A 13616-nucleotide genomic window follows, 5' to 3' on the forward strand; every position below is an offset into this window, starting at 1 on the left:
AAGTTCAAATGTCAACAGCCAGCTCAGTCATGTGACTAAAACTGTTCTGACCACTTCTTCTGTGTTTGTGGATTCTGCTATCTTAGCAGTCAACTTGGAATGCTAGCCCCCCCTCCCCCCCCCCCCCCCCACCTTCAATGTCTGGTAATCAAAGGTCTATTGTTGGTTGAATGGGACAAGGCATGGTACTTTGTCCCTTGTTCCAACACTATCTGTTACATGCAAATGTCTTTCCAATCAGGGGCTAGCAATTTTAAGGTATAATGTTGATGTGGTGAAATAATGTGCGCCTCAGTCTTGGGAGGTGGGGGGTTTGCCTTACACATTTATAGGTTAATAATGATCTGGTCTACCAGGGCAGCTGGTGGAATTTAAATTCAATTAATTACGTTCAATTATTGCTGAAAATAGGACATTTTGTCAAAGCTTTTTGTCTTGCACTCATCAGGACAAATTGCAAGAATAACAATGTAAAGGAAAGCAACAAATTTATACTATATGAGAAGATAGGATAGGATATAGTATAAACCTGCTGTGGGAGTCTTTGATGGGACAATGTAGAGGGAGCTTTACTCTGTATCTAACCCCGTTTTTTTTAAATTATGTCGAGGGGGCCTTTATTCCTCAGGCCCCCTTTATATACACACTTATATTTTTAAAATAACTTTATTAAAACCAGATAAATAAACAAAAAACTCAAATTAAAATGCCATTCTCGGCGTCGACGATACACTCCAGTCCCTGCGTTGCCCACCGGTCGCGGAAGGCCTCAAGCGTACCGGCGGACACCGCATGCTCCTTTTCCAGGGACACCCGGGCGTTAACGTAACTGCGGAAGAGGGGCAGGCAATCGGGGAGGACGGACCCCCCGACGGCCCGCAACCTGGACCTGTGAATTGCCACCTTGGCCAGGCCCAGGAGCAGACCGACGAGGAGATCCTCCTCCCGGCCCAAGCCCCTCCGCACCGGGTGCCCAAAGATCAGGAGCGTGGGACTGAAGTGCAGCCAGAATTTGAGGAGCAGCCCCTTCAGATACTCAAATAGGGGCTGCAACCTCTCACACTCCGTATAAATGTGGAACACGGACTCGTCCAGGCTGCAGAAAGTACAGGTGGCCTGGGAGTCCGTGAACCTACTTAAAAGCCTATTGCACGGGACTGCTCTGTGCAGCACCCTCCACCCCAGGTCCCCGATGTAAAGGGGGAAGACTCCCGCGCAGAGAGACCTCCATCGGGGTTTCCCCTCGCCGCCAGATGGCAACGCGGACCGCCAGGGCGTGTCCGGCCGGCTGACGAGGGCGAGGAAGTGGAGAGTGTGCAGGAGCAGCCCGTACAGGAAACCCCTCCGCGCCGATTGGAATGGCACGGAGGGCATTTCCGAGAGGCGGCTCGGGTTGTGTGGGACCGGCTCCCGAGGAGGGTTTCGGGGCCTGGGTCCGATGAGCAGTTCCGGCCGAGCGGGTGTGAGCTCGGCCGGGATCGCTCCGCACTCCCGAGCCCCCTCGCCACCCGCAGTGAGGGGCGTCCCGGGGGTTTCGGCTACTCCTCCGCCCGCCGGACCGTCCCCGGAGTCGGCCGCCCGGACAGCCGAGGCGCTCTCCTCCGCCGGCAGGGGAGCGCCCTGACTGGAGGCGACCATGTTCCAGACTCGGAAAAGATCCCGGTAAAAGACAGGCAACTCCCTCAGAGAGGCGCGGCAAACGGACTCCACCGGGAGCTGCGTGTCGTCTTGAAGGCAGTGACACCGGCGGAAAAAATACGTCGCCAGCGCACACAATCTGGGAGGACGCTCAACGTACAGGTATCTCTGCAGGGTCCGAAGGCGGAGAGTCGCAGCCTGGGTGCGGACGCACACCAGCGACTGACCGCCCTCCTCGATCGGGAGACTCAGGACCGAGGCAGAGACCCAGTGTTTCCTCTTGCCCCAGAAGAAATCGACGAGTTTCTTCTGGATCTTGGTGGCAAATACAGGGGGCGGGGCCAAAGTGACCAACCGGTACCACAGCATGGAGGCCACCAGTTGGTTTATGACCAAAGCTCGGCCCCTGTAGGAAAGCACTCGGAGCAGTCCTGTCCAGCGCCCCAGCCGAGCGGTGACTTTCGCCTCCAACTCCTGCCAGTTTGCCGGCCAGGCTTCCTCAGCGGGGCTAAGGTGGACTCCCAGATAGAGGAGGTGCGTGGTGCTCCACACAAAAGGGGTCATCTCCTCCGGCAGGGAGTCCACCCGCCACTGACCAACCAGGAGTCCGGAACATTTCTCCCAATTGATCCTTGCGGAGGACACGGCAGAAAAGGTCTGCTGGCAGTCGCGCATCCTCCGCAAGTCAACGGGATCTGTGATTGCGAGGAGCACGTCGTCGGCGTAAGCCGAGAGGACGACCCGCATGGCCGGGTCACGCAGAGCCAATCCCGTCAACCTCCTGCGAAGCAGGCACAGGAAGGGCTCCACGCAGATGGTATAAAATTGGCCGGACATGGGGCATCCCTGATGCACTCCTCTCCCAAAGCGAAGGGGCGCCGTCAAGGACCCGTTAACTTTGACTAGACACTCTGCGGCGGCGTATAAAAGTCGGACCCGGGCCACGAAATGCGGCCCGAGTCCGAAAGCGCGCAGAGTCCCGAAAAGGTAATCGTGATCCACCCTGTCGAACGCCTTCTGCTGATCGAGGGAGAGAAAGGCGACCGACTGACCAGTCCTCTGGGAAAGATGGATCAGGTCCCGGACCAGGTGGATGTTGTCCTGGATGGACCGGCCCGGGACCGTGTAGGACTGGTCGGGGTGGATCATGTGGGCCAGCACGGAGCCCAGGCGGGTAGACATAGCCCGGGCAAAGATCTTATAATCCGTGCTGAGGAGGGAGACCGGACGCCAGTTTTTAAGCAGGCGGAGATCGCCCCTCTTCGGCAGCAGGACGATGACCGCCCTGCGCCACGAGAGGGGCATCTCCCCGGTCGCCAGGCTTTCCCACAGGACCCGCGCGTAATCGTCCCCCAGGACGTCCCAGAACGCCCTGAGGAACTCCACGGTCAACCCATCCAGCCCTGGGGATTTGCCCCTCGAGAGCTGGTGGAGGGCGCCAATCAGCTCCGCCAACGTGAGCGGAGCCTCCAATCCTTCGGCGCCCTCCGGGCTGACCTGCGGCAGGTCCTCCCACAAAACTCTGCGCGCATCCTCGCTGGACGGATCCGGAGAGAACAACGCACTGTAATAAGTACGGACCAGGAGGCCCATTCCCTCCGGATCCGTGATGGAGGATCCGTCGTCGGCCAGCAGCTTGACGAGCTGCTTCCGGACCCCCCGCCACTTTTCCAGCGAGTAGAAGAAGGGTGAGGCGCGGTCCAAATCTTCCAGGATCTGGATCCGCGACCTCACGTACGCGCCTCGGGACCCTATGAGCTGCAGGTCCCTCAGCGCGCCCTTCTTCTCTTTGTACGCCTGCCACAGGGCCGGGTCCACGACGGCATGACCGAGGCGGGACTCCAAGTCGAGCACCTCCCTCTCAAGGCGCCCGATCTCGGCTTCCCGCCTCTTGGTCGACTCCTTCGCGTACTCCTGACAGAAGACGCGGATGTGAGTCTTGCCCACACCCCACCAAAGCCTCAAGGAGGGGAAGCCCCCCTGCTTCCTTCTCCAGTCGGCCCAGAATCGACAGAACGAGTCCCGAAATCGCACGTCCTCCAGCAGCCGGTTGTTAAAGTGCCAGTACGCGGACCCCGCCCGCGTGCGGAGCGAACTCCGCCCACAGCAGGTGGTGGTCCGAGCACGGCACCAGCCGCATGGAGGCCGCCGAGACGCGGGAGACGTACGCCTGCGAAATGTAGAGGCGGTCGATTCGTGACCCCCCTCCTCCAGACCTCCACGTGAAGGCGCTGGAGTCGGGATGGAGATTCCGCCAGACGTCCACCAAGTTAAGGGAGCTGATCATCCCCCTCAACTTCTCCACCGACGCTTGGCCGCGCTGGGGACCGGAGCGATCCCCCACCTCGAGGGTGCAGTTAAAATCCCCCCCGAGGATGATGCACTCGCCGCTATCGATGGAGCTCAAGAGAGCGGACACTTCTTCAAAGAAGCGCTTTGCAATGCGCTGGGCCTGGGCGCGTACACGTTCACAAGGTGGAGCGGCACGCTACCCAGGCGAACGGCGAGGTGGAGCAAGCGGCCCGGCACTAGCTCCTTGACCCCCAAGATCTCCGGCTGAAAAGTCGGGGCCAACAAGATAGCCACCCCATTGGAAATAGGGCTGAGGTGACTCATGTCGACCCCACCCTGCCACTCCAGGAGCCAGGTGGCTTCGTCTCCCGGAACGGCGTGGGTTTCCTGCAGAAAGCTCACCGCATCTCTCCCTTCCCTAAGGACTGAGAGATTGTGAAATCTGCGGTGAGCCCCTCTGCTGCCGTTGATGTTGAGGCTGGCTATGGTTATCTTCATGTCAAAGGTACTTAAAACCCGTCACAAACACCTCACTGTGAGGAGGGAGTGGAAGTGCACCTGGCCCTCCACTCCCCCAGCAACCCATTGAGGAACACATTAAAACGGCGCCTCTCAACCAGTTTCACGCCCGCGCGCTTGCCCGTTATCTTCAGGGCGGCACGGACGGACTGGATGATCAGCGCCAGATTCGACCAACGGTCGAGGGCCAGCTGAACTTTATTGCGGCAACCCCTGCAAGCCGCGAGGAAATCCCGGAGTTCCGCCGTGGGGATGAGAGGAGATTCGGTGGGAGGCACGAGGGACTCCACCACCTCACTGGCGATGGAATCAAGGTCATCCTCCGTGCCCAACACCGAATCCCCATCCTCCTCCGGGTCGTCACCGCCAGCGGCCGACACATCCACCCCACACTGTGGGGCGGATGTCCCGGCCGCGCCAGCTGGTCCTGCCTCTGTCATGATCCCACCCCCAGGATCGATGGCGGAGGAGTCCTCTCTGGGTTCTGTTATGAAACTGGAGCCTGTGGGTGCCAGCAGTCCAGGACCCCCCTCCACCTCCGCCCCCAGGCCAATGTGTGGTCCAGGGGGGACAGAAGTTCTCGACTCTGGAAATCCAGCCGGAGCCGAGACCGGAGGCGGAGGGAGGAGGCTACCTCCCGCTCCGCCAGCACCCACAGGCCCAGCAGATGGGGCAGCATTCTCAGTTATAACTGGGTCGGGTGTCTCCTGGTTGGTGGTGGACTCCGGCTGGGAGGCCCGACCCTCTGGGGCCTCGCCCTCCCCTTCATTCAGGGCACCCGACCCAGTAGCAGTGGCAGAATGGGCGGCGTCCCCAGGCTCCCCCACCACAAGCAGGACCCCACTTACTCCTTCAGGAGGGGCCTCAAGTACCGGGGCCTTCCCCCTCCCCTCCATCCTGAGGAATAGGGAGCTCCTGCCTGGACTTTGCAGCCTTGGTGGTGGCGGTAGGGGAAACCTGGGGACCCGAAACAGGAGACAGCTCCCCTCCAACAGATGGGCCCTGCGCCTCAGGGGCCCTTGCTACCTCTGTGGAGGGGTGCCTTCTCCTCTTTTTCCCAGTTGTGTGCGGAGGCTCAGAGACCTCCATATCATCAGAGGCCTCCACCTCCACACTCTCCTTTTTTTATTCACCCTGGGCCTGAGCCCAGCCCTGGGGCAAGTTGACTTCCCGAGATCGGACCTTGGGCTGAGCTCAGACTCGGGTAGTGTCACGATATCCAGGGGACGCGCCTCTCGATGTTTATTTCTCCTCCGCGCCTTCCTTCCACTTGGACGGTCACCCCACCTCCCTGCCGGAGGCCGTGAAAACCACAGCCTCCGGTACCGACTGAATGGTATCTGGTGGTGGTGTAGGGGGGGTGGGAGGAGGTGCAGCGTCGCCACCCCGGGCCGCCGAGTTGGAGTTGGCAGCCGGGAGGTTGGGGCAGTTCTTACGAACATGCCCCACCTCCTTACAGACATGGCACCGCACCCCGTCCAAGGTCCAGAAGACGCGGTAGACCGTCCCCTGGAATTCTACATAAAAGTGGCCCTCTGTCACCTCCTCCCGCGCCAGCTGCATGAATAACTGGCGGCGGAAGGAGTACACGTGTCGGAGGCTGTTCTCCCGAAGACCGAGCGGGACTGGGGTGAGCCCCGTCTTTACCTCCCCCAGATGGTGCAGGTGGGGAAGGAGGAGCTCACCAGGGATGAAGGGCGGGACATTGGATAGAATGAGCCTTTGCGCAGTGGCCTCCAGGGGGTCCACTGGCAGAAAGGTCCCGCCCACGGTGAGCCCCTTGCTCAGAGCCAGGGACACCGCCCGCTCGGTCTTCAGGAAAAACACTGCCTTCCCGTACATTTTAGAGGCTGCAACAATGGCCGAAGGGCCGACAACCTCGGCCATTGCTTTCACGCATGCCTCGATAGTCATGTTCGGGTGGACGTAGCTCTTGACCCCATGCTTCGATGTTAATAAAGCAAACGGTGACGGGGCAACAGGTGCAGCTGCAGCAGCCGCAGCAGCATATGAACGGGAAGGTCCCGCCACCAGCGAAGAGGGGCTTGCCATGGGGTCGCAGAGCTACGCCCACCCCCAAGAAACAAAGCACACGACAGTTTTCTTAAACACAAACAATATGATGGGGGAGGTGGGGATGGGAGTAGAGGAGGATAGGGTTGAAAAGGAGAGGAGAGGATAGGTGGCCGAGTGATGGAAGAGAGAGAACAGCTGCAAGGATGTTACAGTTCACTTGGTGGTTGGAGCACCTTCCTGCAGAGTCTACAGTTCAATCTTCCAGTGAGGGGAGGGTTTTTCGCCCGGGTCGGTTAGAGCCGCCCGGTTCTCTCCCTTTTCTGTTGTTGTGTAAGGATTTTCTTCAGCCGGGCAGCTCCAGCCGTCCCGAGCCACACAGTTGGGGGTGGGGAGGGAGCCCCTTTTGTGCAGGATGGCTGATAAACACAAGAGCTAGTACAGGGGCTCCCTATAGAATTTGGCAGCCCCACCCCTGGATCTTCCGGTGCCTTCTCCCTCCCCCAACAGTCCAAACAACCAACAGTTCTCTGGTGCTCCAACACCCACCTCTCCAAAATGACTTGCAGGTCTTCTTAATCGTTGAAAAAGTGGAACAGTTCCTCAGCAAATGCAGCTGTCTCCACTCTATAGTCACCTCTTTGCAGTTATTCCACTCTCCTCTTCCCAGTTGCTACAGTCTCCACTCTCCACTCTCCACTCTCCACTCTCCACTCTGCAATTGCTGCAACACAGGTGCAGCTGCTCCCCCTGATTGCTGGCAGGAAGTGCTCCAAATTGACCAGCCAATCCCAGTTTTTTTTTTTTCTTTTTTTTTTCTAAAGGGCACCCTTCTGAGCTTGAGGGTAAAACATATTACGGCAACAAAGAAGAAGCTTTATTCTGTATCTAACCTATGCTGTACGTGCCCTGGGAGTGTTTGATGGGGGACAGTGTAGAGGGAGCTTTACTCTGTATTTAACCCCGTTTTTTTTTTTATATACACACTTATATTTTTAAAATAACTTTATTAAAACCAGATAAATAAACAAAAAAAACTCAAATTAAAATGCCATTCTCGGCGTCGACGATGCACTCCAGTCCCTGCGGTGCCCACCGGTCGCGGAAGGCCTCAAGCGTACCGGCGGACACCGCATGCTCCTTTTCCAGGGACACCCGGGCGCGAACGTAACCGCGGAAGAGGGGCAGGCAATCGGGGAGGACGGACCCCCCGACGGCCCGCAACCTGGACCTGTGAATTGCCACCTTGGCCAGGCCCAGGAGCAGACCGACGAGGAGATCCTCCTCCCGGCCCAAGCCCCTCCGCACCGGGTGCCCAAAGATCAGGAGCGTGGGACTGAAGTGCAGCCAGAATTTGAGGAGCAGCCCCTTCAGATACTCAAATAGGGGCTGCAACCCCGCACACTCCATATAAATGTGGAACACGGACTCGTCCAGGCCGCAGAAAGTACAGCTGGCCTGGGAGTCCGTGAACCTACTTAAAAGCCTATTGCACGGGACTGCTCTGTGCAGCACCCTCCACCCCAGGTCCCCGATGTAAAGGGGGAAGACTCCCGCGTAGAGAGACCTCCATCGGGGTTTCCCCTCGCCGACAGATGGCAACGCGGACCGCCAGGGCGTGTCCGGACGGCTGACGAGGGCGAGGAAGTGGAGAGTGTGCAGGAGCAGCCCGTACAGGAAACCCCTCCGCGCCGATTGGAATGGCACGGAGGGCATTTCCGAGAGGCGGCTCGGGTTGTGCGGGACCGGCTCCCGAGGAGGGTTTCGGGGCCTGGGTCCGATGAGCAGTTCCGGCCGAGCAGGGGTCAGCTCGGCCGGGATCGCTCCGCACTCCCGAGCCCCCTCGCCACCCGCAGTGAGGGGCGTCCCGGGGGTTTCGGGCTACTCCTCCGCCCGCCGGACCGTCCCCGGAGTCGGCCGCCCGGACAGCCGAGGCGCTCTCCTCCGCCGGCGGGGGAGCGCCCTGACTGGAGGCGACCATGTTCCAGACTCGGAAAAGATCCCGGTAAAAGACAGGCAACTCCCTCAGAGAGGCGCGGCTAACGGACTCCACCGGGAGCTGCGTGTCGTCTTGAAGGCAGTGACACTGGCGGAAAAAATACGTCGCCAGCGCATACCATCTGGGAGGACGCTCGACGTACAGGTATCTCTGCAGGGTCCGAAGGCGGAGAGTCGCAGCCTGGGTGCGGACGCACACCAGCGACTGACCGCCCTCCTCGATCGGGAGACTCAGGACCGCGGCAGAGACCCAGTGTTTCCTCTTGCCCCAGAAGAAATCGACGAGTTTCTTCTGGATCTTGGTGGCAAATACAGGGGGCGGGGCCAAAGTGACCAACCGGTACCACAGCATGGAGGCCACCAGTTGGTTTATGACCAACGCTCGGCCCCTGTAGGAAAGCACTCGGAGCAGTCCTGTCCAGCGCCCCAGCCGAGGGGTGACTTTCGCCTCCAACTCCTGCCAGTTTGCCGGCCAGGCTTCCTCAGCGGGGCTAAGGTGGACTCCCAGATAGAGGAGGTGCGTGGTGCTCCACGCAAAAGGTGTCATCTCCTCCGGCAGGGAGTCCACCCGCCACTGACCAACCAGGAGTCCGGAACATTTCTCCCAATTGATCCTCGCGGAGGACGCGGCAGAAAAGGTCTGCTGGCAGTCGCGCATCCTCCGCAAGTCAACGGGATCTGTGATTGCGAGGAGCACGTCGTCGGCGTAAGCCGAGAGGACGACCCGCATGGCCGGCTCGCGCAGAGCCAATCCCGTCAACCTCCTGCGAAGCAGGCACAGGAAGGGCTCCACGCAGATGGTATACAATTGGCCGGACATGGGGCACCCCTGACGCACTCCTCTCCCAAATCGAAGGGGCGCCGTCAAGGACCCGTTAACTTTGACTAGACACTCTGCGGCGGCGTATAAAAGTCGGACCCGGGCCACGAAATGCGGCCCGAGTCCGAAAGCGCGCAGAGTCCCGAAAAGGTAATCGTGATCCACCCTGTCGAACGCCTTCTCCTGATCGAGGGGGAGAAAGGCGACCGACTGACCAGTCCTCTGGGAAAGATGGATCAGGTCCCGGACCAGGTGGATGTTGTCCTGGATGGACCGGCCCGGGACCGTGTAGGACTGGTCGGGGTGGATCATGTGGGCCAGCACGGAGCCCAGGCGGGTAGACATAGCCCGGGCAAAGATCTTATAATCCGTGCTGAGGAGGGAGACCGGACGCCAGTTTTTAAGCAGGCGGAGATCGCCCCTCTTCGGCAGCAGGACGATGACCGCCCTGCGCCACGAGAGGGGCATCTCCCCGGTCGCCAGGCTTTCCCCCAGGACCCGCGCGTAATCGTCCCCCAGGACGTCCCAGAACGCCCTGAGGAACTCCACGGTCAACCCATCCAGCCCTGGGGATTTGCCCCTTGAGAGCTGGTGGAGGGCGCCAGTCAGCTCCGCCAACGTGAGCGGAGCCTCCAATCCTTCGGCGCCCTCCGGGCTGACCTGCGGCAGGTCCTCCCACAAAACTCTGCGCGCATCCTCGCTGGACGGATCCGGAGAGAACAACGCACTGTAATACGTCCGGACCAGGAGGCCCATTCCCTCCGGATCCGTGATGGAGGATCCGTCGTCGGCCAGCAGCTCGACGAGCTGCTTACGGACCCCCCGCCATTTTTCCAGCGAGTAGAAGAAGGGTGAGGCGCGGTCCAAATCTTCCAGGATCTGGATTCGCGACCTCACGTACGCGCCTCGGGACCCTATGAGCTGCAGGTTCCTCAGCGCGCCCTTCTTCTCTTTGTACGCCTGCCACAGGGCCGGGTCCGCGACGGCATGACCGAGGCGGGATTCCAAGTCGAGCACCTCCCTCTCAAGGCGCCCGATCTCTGCTTCCCGCCTCTTGGTCGACCCCTTCGCGTACTCCTGACAGAAGACGCAGATGTGAGTCTTGCCCACATCCCACCATAGCCTCAAGGAGGGGAAGCCCCCCTGCTTCCTTCTCCAGTCGGCCCAGAATCGACAGAACGAGTCCCGAAATCGCACGTCCTCCAGCAGCCGGTTGTTAAAGTGCCAGTACGCGGACCCCGCCCGCGTGCGGAGCGGAGTGAACTCCGCCCACACCAGGCGGTGGTCCGAGCACGGCACCAGCCGCATGGAGGCCGCCGAAACGCGGGAGACGTACGCCTGCGAAATGTAGAGGCGGTCGATTCGCGACCCCCCTCCTCCAGACCTCCACGTGAAGGCGCTGGAGTCGGGATGGAGATTCCGCCAGACGTCCACCAAGTTAAGGGAGCTGATCAGTCCCCTCAACTTCTCCACCGACGCTTGGCCGCGCTGGGGACCGGAGCGATCCCCCACCTCGAGGGTGCAGTTAAAATCCCCCCCGAGGATGATGCACTCGCCGCTATCGATGGAGCTCAAGAGAGCGGACACTTCTTCAAAGAAGCGCGCTTGCAAAGCGCCGGGCCTGGGCGCGTACACGTTCACAAAGTGGAGCGGCACGCTACCCAGGCGAACGGCGAGGTGGAGCAAGCGGCCCGGCACTAGCTCCTTGACCCCCAAGATCTCCGGCTGAAAAGTCGGGGCCAACAAGGTAGCCACCCCACTAGAAATAGGGGTGAGGTGACTCATGTAGACCCCACCCTGCCACTCCAGGAGCCAGGTGGCTTCGTCTCCCGGAACGGTGTGGGTTTCCTGCAGAAAGCTCACCGCGTATCTCCCTTCCCTAAGGACTGAGAGATTGTGAAATCTGTGGTGAGCCCCTCTGCTGCCGTTGATGTTGAGGCTGGCTATGGTTATCTTCATGTCAAAGGTACTTAAAACCCGTCACCAACACCTCACTGTGAGGAGGGAGTGGAAGTGCACCTGGCCCTCCACTCCCCCAGCAACCCATTGAGGAACACATTAAAACGGCGCCTCTCAACCAGTTTCACGTCCGTGCGCTTGCCCGCTATCTTAAGGGCGGCACGGACGGACTGGATGATCAGCGCCAGATTCGACCAACGTTCGAGGGCCAGCTGAACTTTATTGCGGCAACCTCTGCAAGCCGCGAGGAAATCCCGGAGTTCCGCCGTGGGGATGAGAGGAGATTCGGTGGGAGGCACGAGGGACTCCACCACCTCACTGGCGATGGAATCAAGATCATCCTCCGTGCCCCGCACCGAATCCCCATCCTCCTCCGGGTCGTCACCGCCAGCGGCCGACACATCCACCACACACTGTGGGGCGGACGCCCCGGCCGCGCCAGCTGGTCCCGCCTCCGTCACGATCCCACCCCCAGGATCGATGGCGGAGGAGTCCTCTCTGGGTTCTATTGTGAAACTGGAGCCTGTAGGCACCAGCGGTTCAGGACCCCCCTCCACCTCCGTCCCCAGGCCAATGAGTGGTCCAGGGGAGACAGAAGTTCCGGACTCCGGGAAACCAGCCGGAGCCGAGACTGGAGGCGGCGAGAGGAGGCCATCTCCCGCTCCGCCAGCACCCACAGGCCCAGCAGATGGGGCAGCATTCTCAGTTATAACTGGGTCGGGTGTCTCCTGGTTGGTGGTGGACTCCGGCTGGGAGGCCCGACCCTCTGGGGCCTCGCCCTCCCCTTCATTCAGGGCACCCGACCCAGTAGCAGTGGCGGAATGGGCGGTTTCCCCAGGCTCCCCCACCACAAGCAGGGCCCCACTTACTCCTTTAGGAGGGGCCTCACGTACCGGGGCCATCCCCTCCCCTCCATCCTGAGGAATAGAGTGCTCCTGCCCGGACTTTGCAGCCTTGGTGGTGGCAGTAGGGGGAACCTGAGGACCAGAAACAGGAGGCAGCTCCCCTCCAACAGATGGGCCCTGCACCTCAGGGCCCTGTGTTATTTCTGTGGAGGGGTGCCTTCTCCTCTTTTTCGCACTTGGGCGCGGAGACTCAGAGACCTCCATGTCATCAGAGGCCTCCGCCTCCGCACCCTTTTTTCCGTTTTTAGTCACCCTGGGCCTGAGCCCAGCCCTGGGACAGGTGGATTCCATGGGAATGGGCTTTGGGCTGAGCTCAGGCTCGGGTTGAGTCAAAGTGTCCAGGGGACGCGCCTCACGATGTTTCTTTTTTCCCCGCGTCTTCCTTCCGCTCGGACGGACGCTCCCCTCCCCGCCAGAGGCTGTGAAAACCACAGCCTCCGGAACCGACTGAGCGGTGTCTGTTGGATCTGCGGGGGGAGTGGGAGGAGGTGCTGTGGAACCACTCTGGGCCGCCGAGGTGGAGCTGGCGGCCGGGAGGTTGGGGCAGTTCTTACGAACATGCCCCACCCCCTTGCAGACGTGGCACCGCGCTCCATCCGAGGTCCAGAAGACGCGGTAGGCCGTCCCCTGAAACTCTCTACTGAAGTGGCCCTCCAAGACCTCCTCCCGCGCCAGCTGCATGAATAGCTGGCGGCGGAAGGAGTAGACATGTCGGAGGCTGTGCTCCCGAAGACCGAGCGGGACTGGGGTGATCCCTGACCTCACCTCCCCCAGATGGTGTAGGTGGGGGAGGAGGAGCTCATCAGGAATGAAGGGTGGGACGTTCGACAAGGTTACCCGATGTGCAGTGGCCCCCAGAGGGTCCACTGGCAGGAAAATCCCACCCACTGTGAGCCCCGTACTTAGGGCGAGGGACACCGCCCGCTCGGTCTTCAGGAAGAACACAGCCTTCCCATACATCTTTGAGGCTGCAACAATGGCCGAGGGGCCGACAACCACGGCCATTGCCTTAACACAAGCCTCAATAGTCATATTAGGATGGGTGTAACTCTTCACCCCATGCTTTGATGTTAAGATTTTAAATGGTGACGGGGCCACAGGAGCAGCTGTCGCAGCTGCTGCAGCATAGGAGGGCCCCGCCACCGGAGAGGGCTGAGAAGTCATGGGGTAGAAGAGTTACAAGCACTTTGTTGAGAGCGAAAAAAAGAAAAGAGCAAATACAATAAATCAAAAATGTAGCACTTAAAGGATGTAGCACAGGGGAAGAGGCTGAGGGAGAGGAAGGCCAAGAGGAATCAGTCTTTGTTAGTATTGCGCAAGTCTTGTAGCTGGTCTTCCAGTTGGGAGGGTGGGGTGATGTCTTCACCTGGGTCAGCTGTAAGCTGCCCAGGCACACGCCTCCTTTGATGTTCAGATAATAAGTCTCTTCACCTGGGCAGCTCCAGCTGTCCCAGGCCTAGTAGTTGGGGTGG

At 60.1% G+C, this 13616-nt stretch overlaps 1 protein-coding gene across 1 annotated transcript in view; it reads left to right on the forward strand.

The window, feature by feature from the left end:
• Nucleotides 1-13616, forward strand: part of LOC137371815 (SPRY domain-containing protein 3-like) — a 1004091-nt gene that overhangs the window by 398765 nt on the left and 591710 nt on the right. The gene's annotated exons all lie outside the window — the stretch shown is intronic.

This window comes from Heterodontus francisci, chromosome 7 (assembly GCF_036365525.1).
Source record: "Heterodontus francisci isolate sHetFra1 chromosome 7, sHetFra1.hap1, whole genome shotgun sequence".
Lineage (NCBI taxonomy): Eukaryota > Metazoa > Chordata > Chondrichthyes > Heterodontiformes > Heterodontidae > Heterodontus > Heterodontus francisci.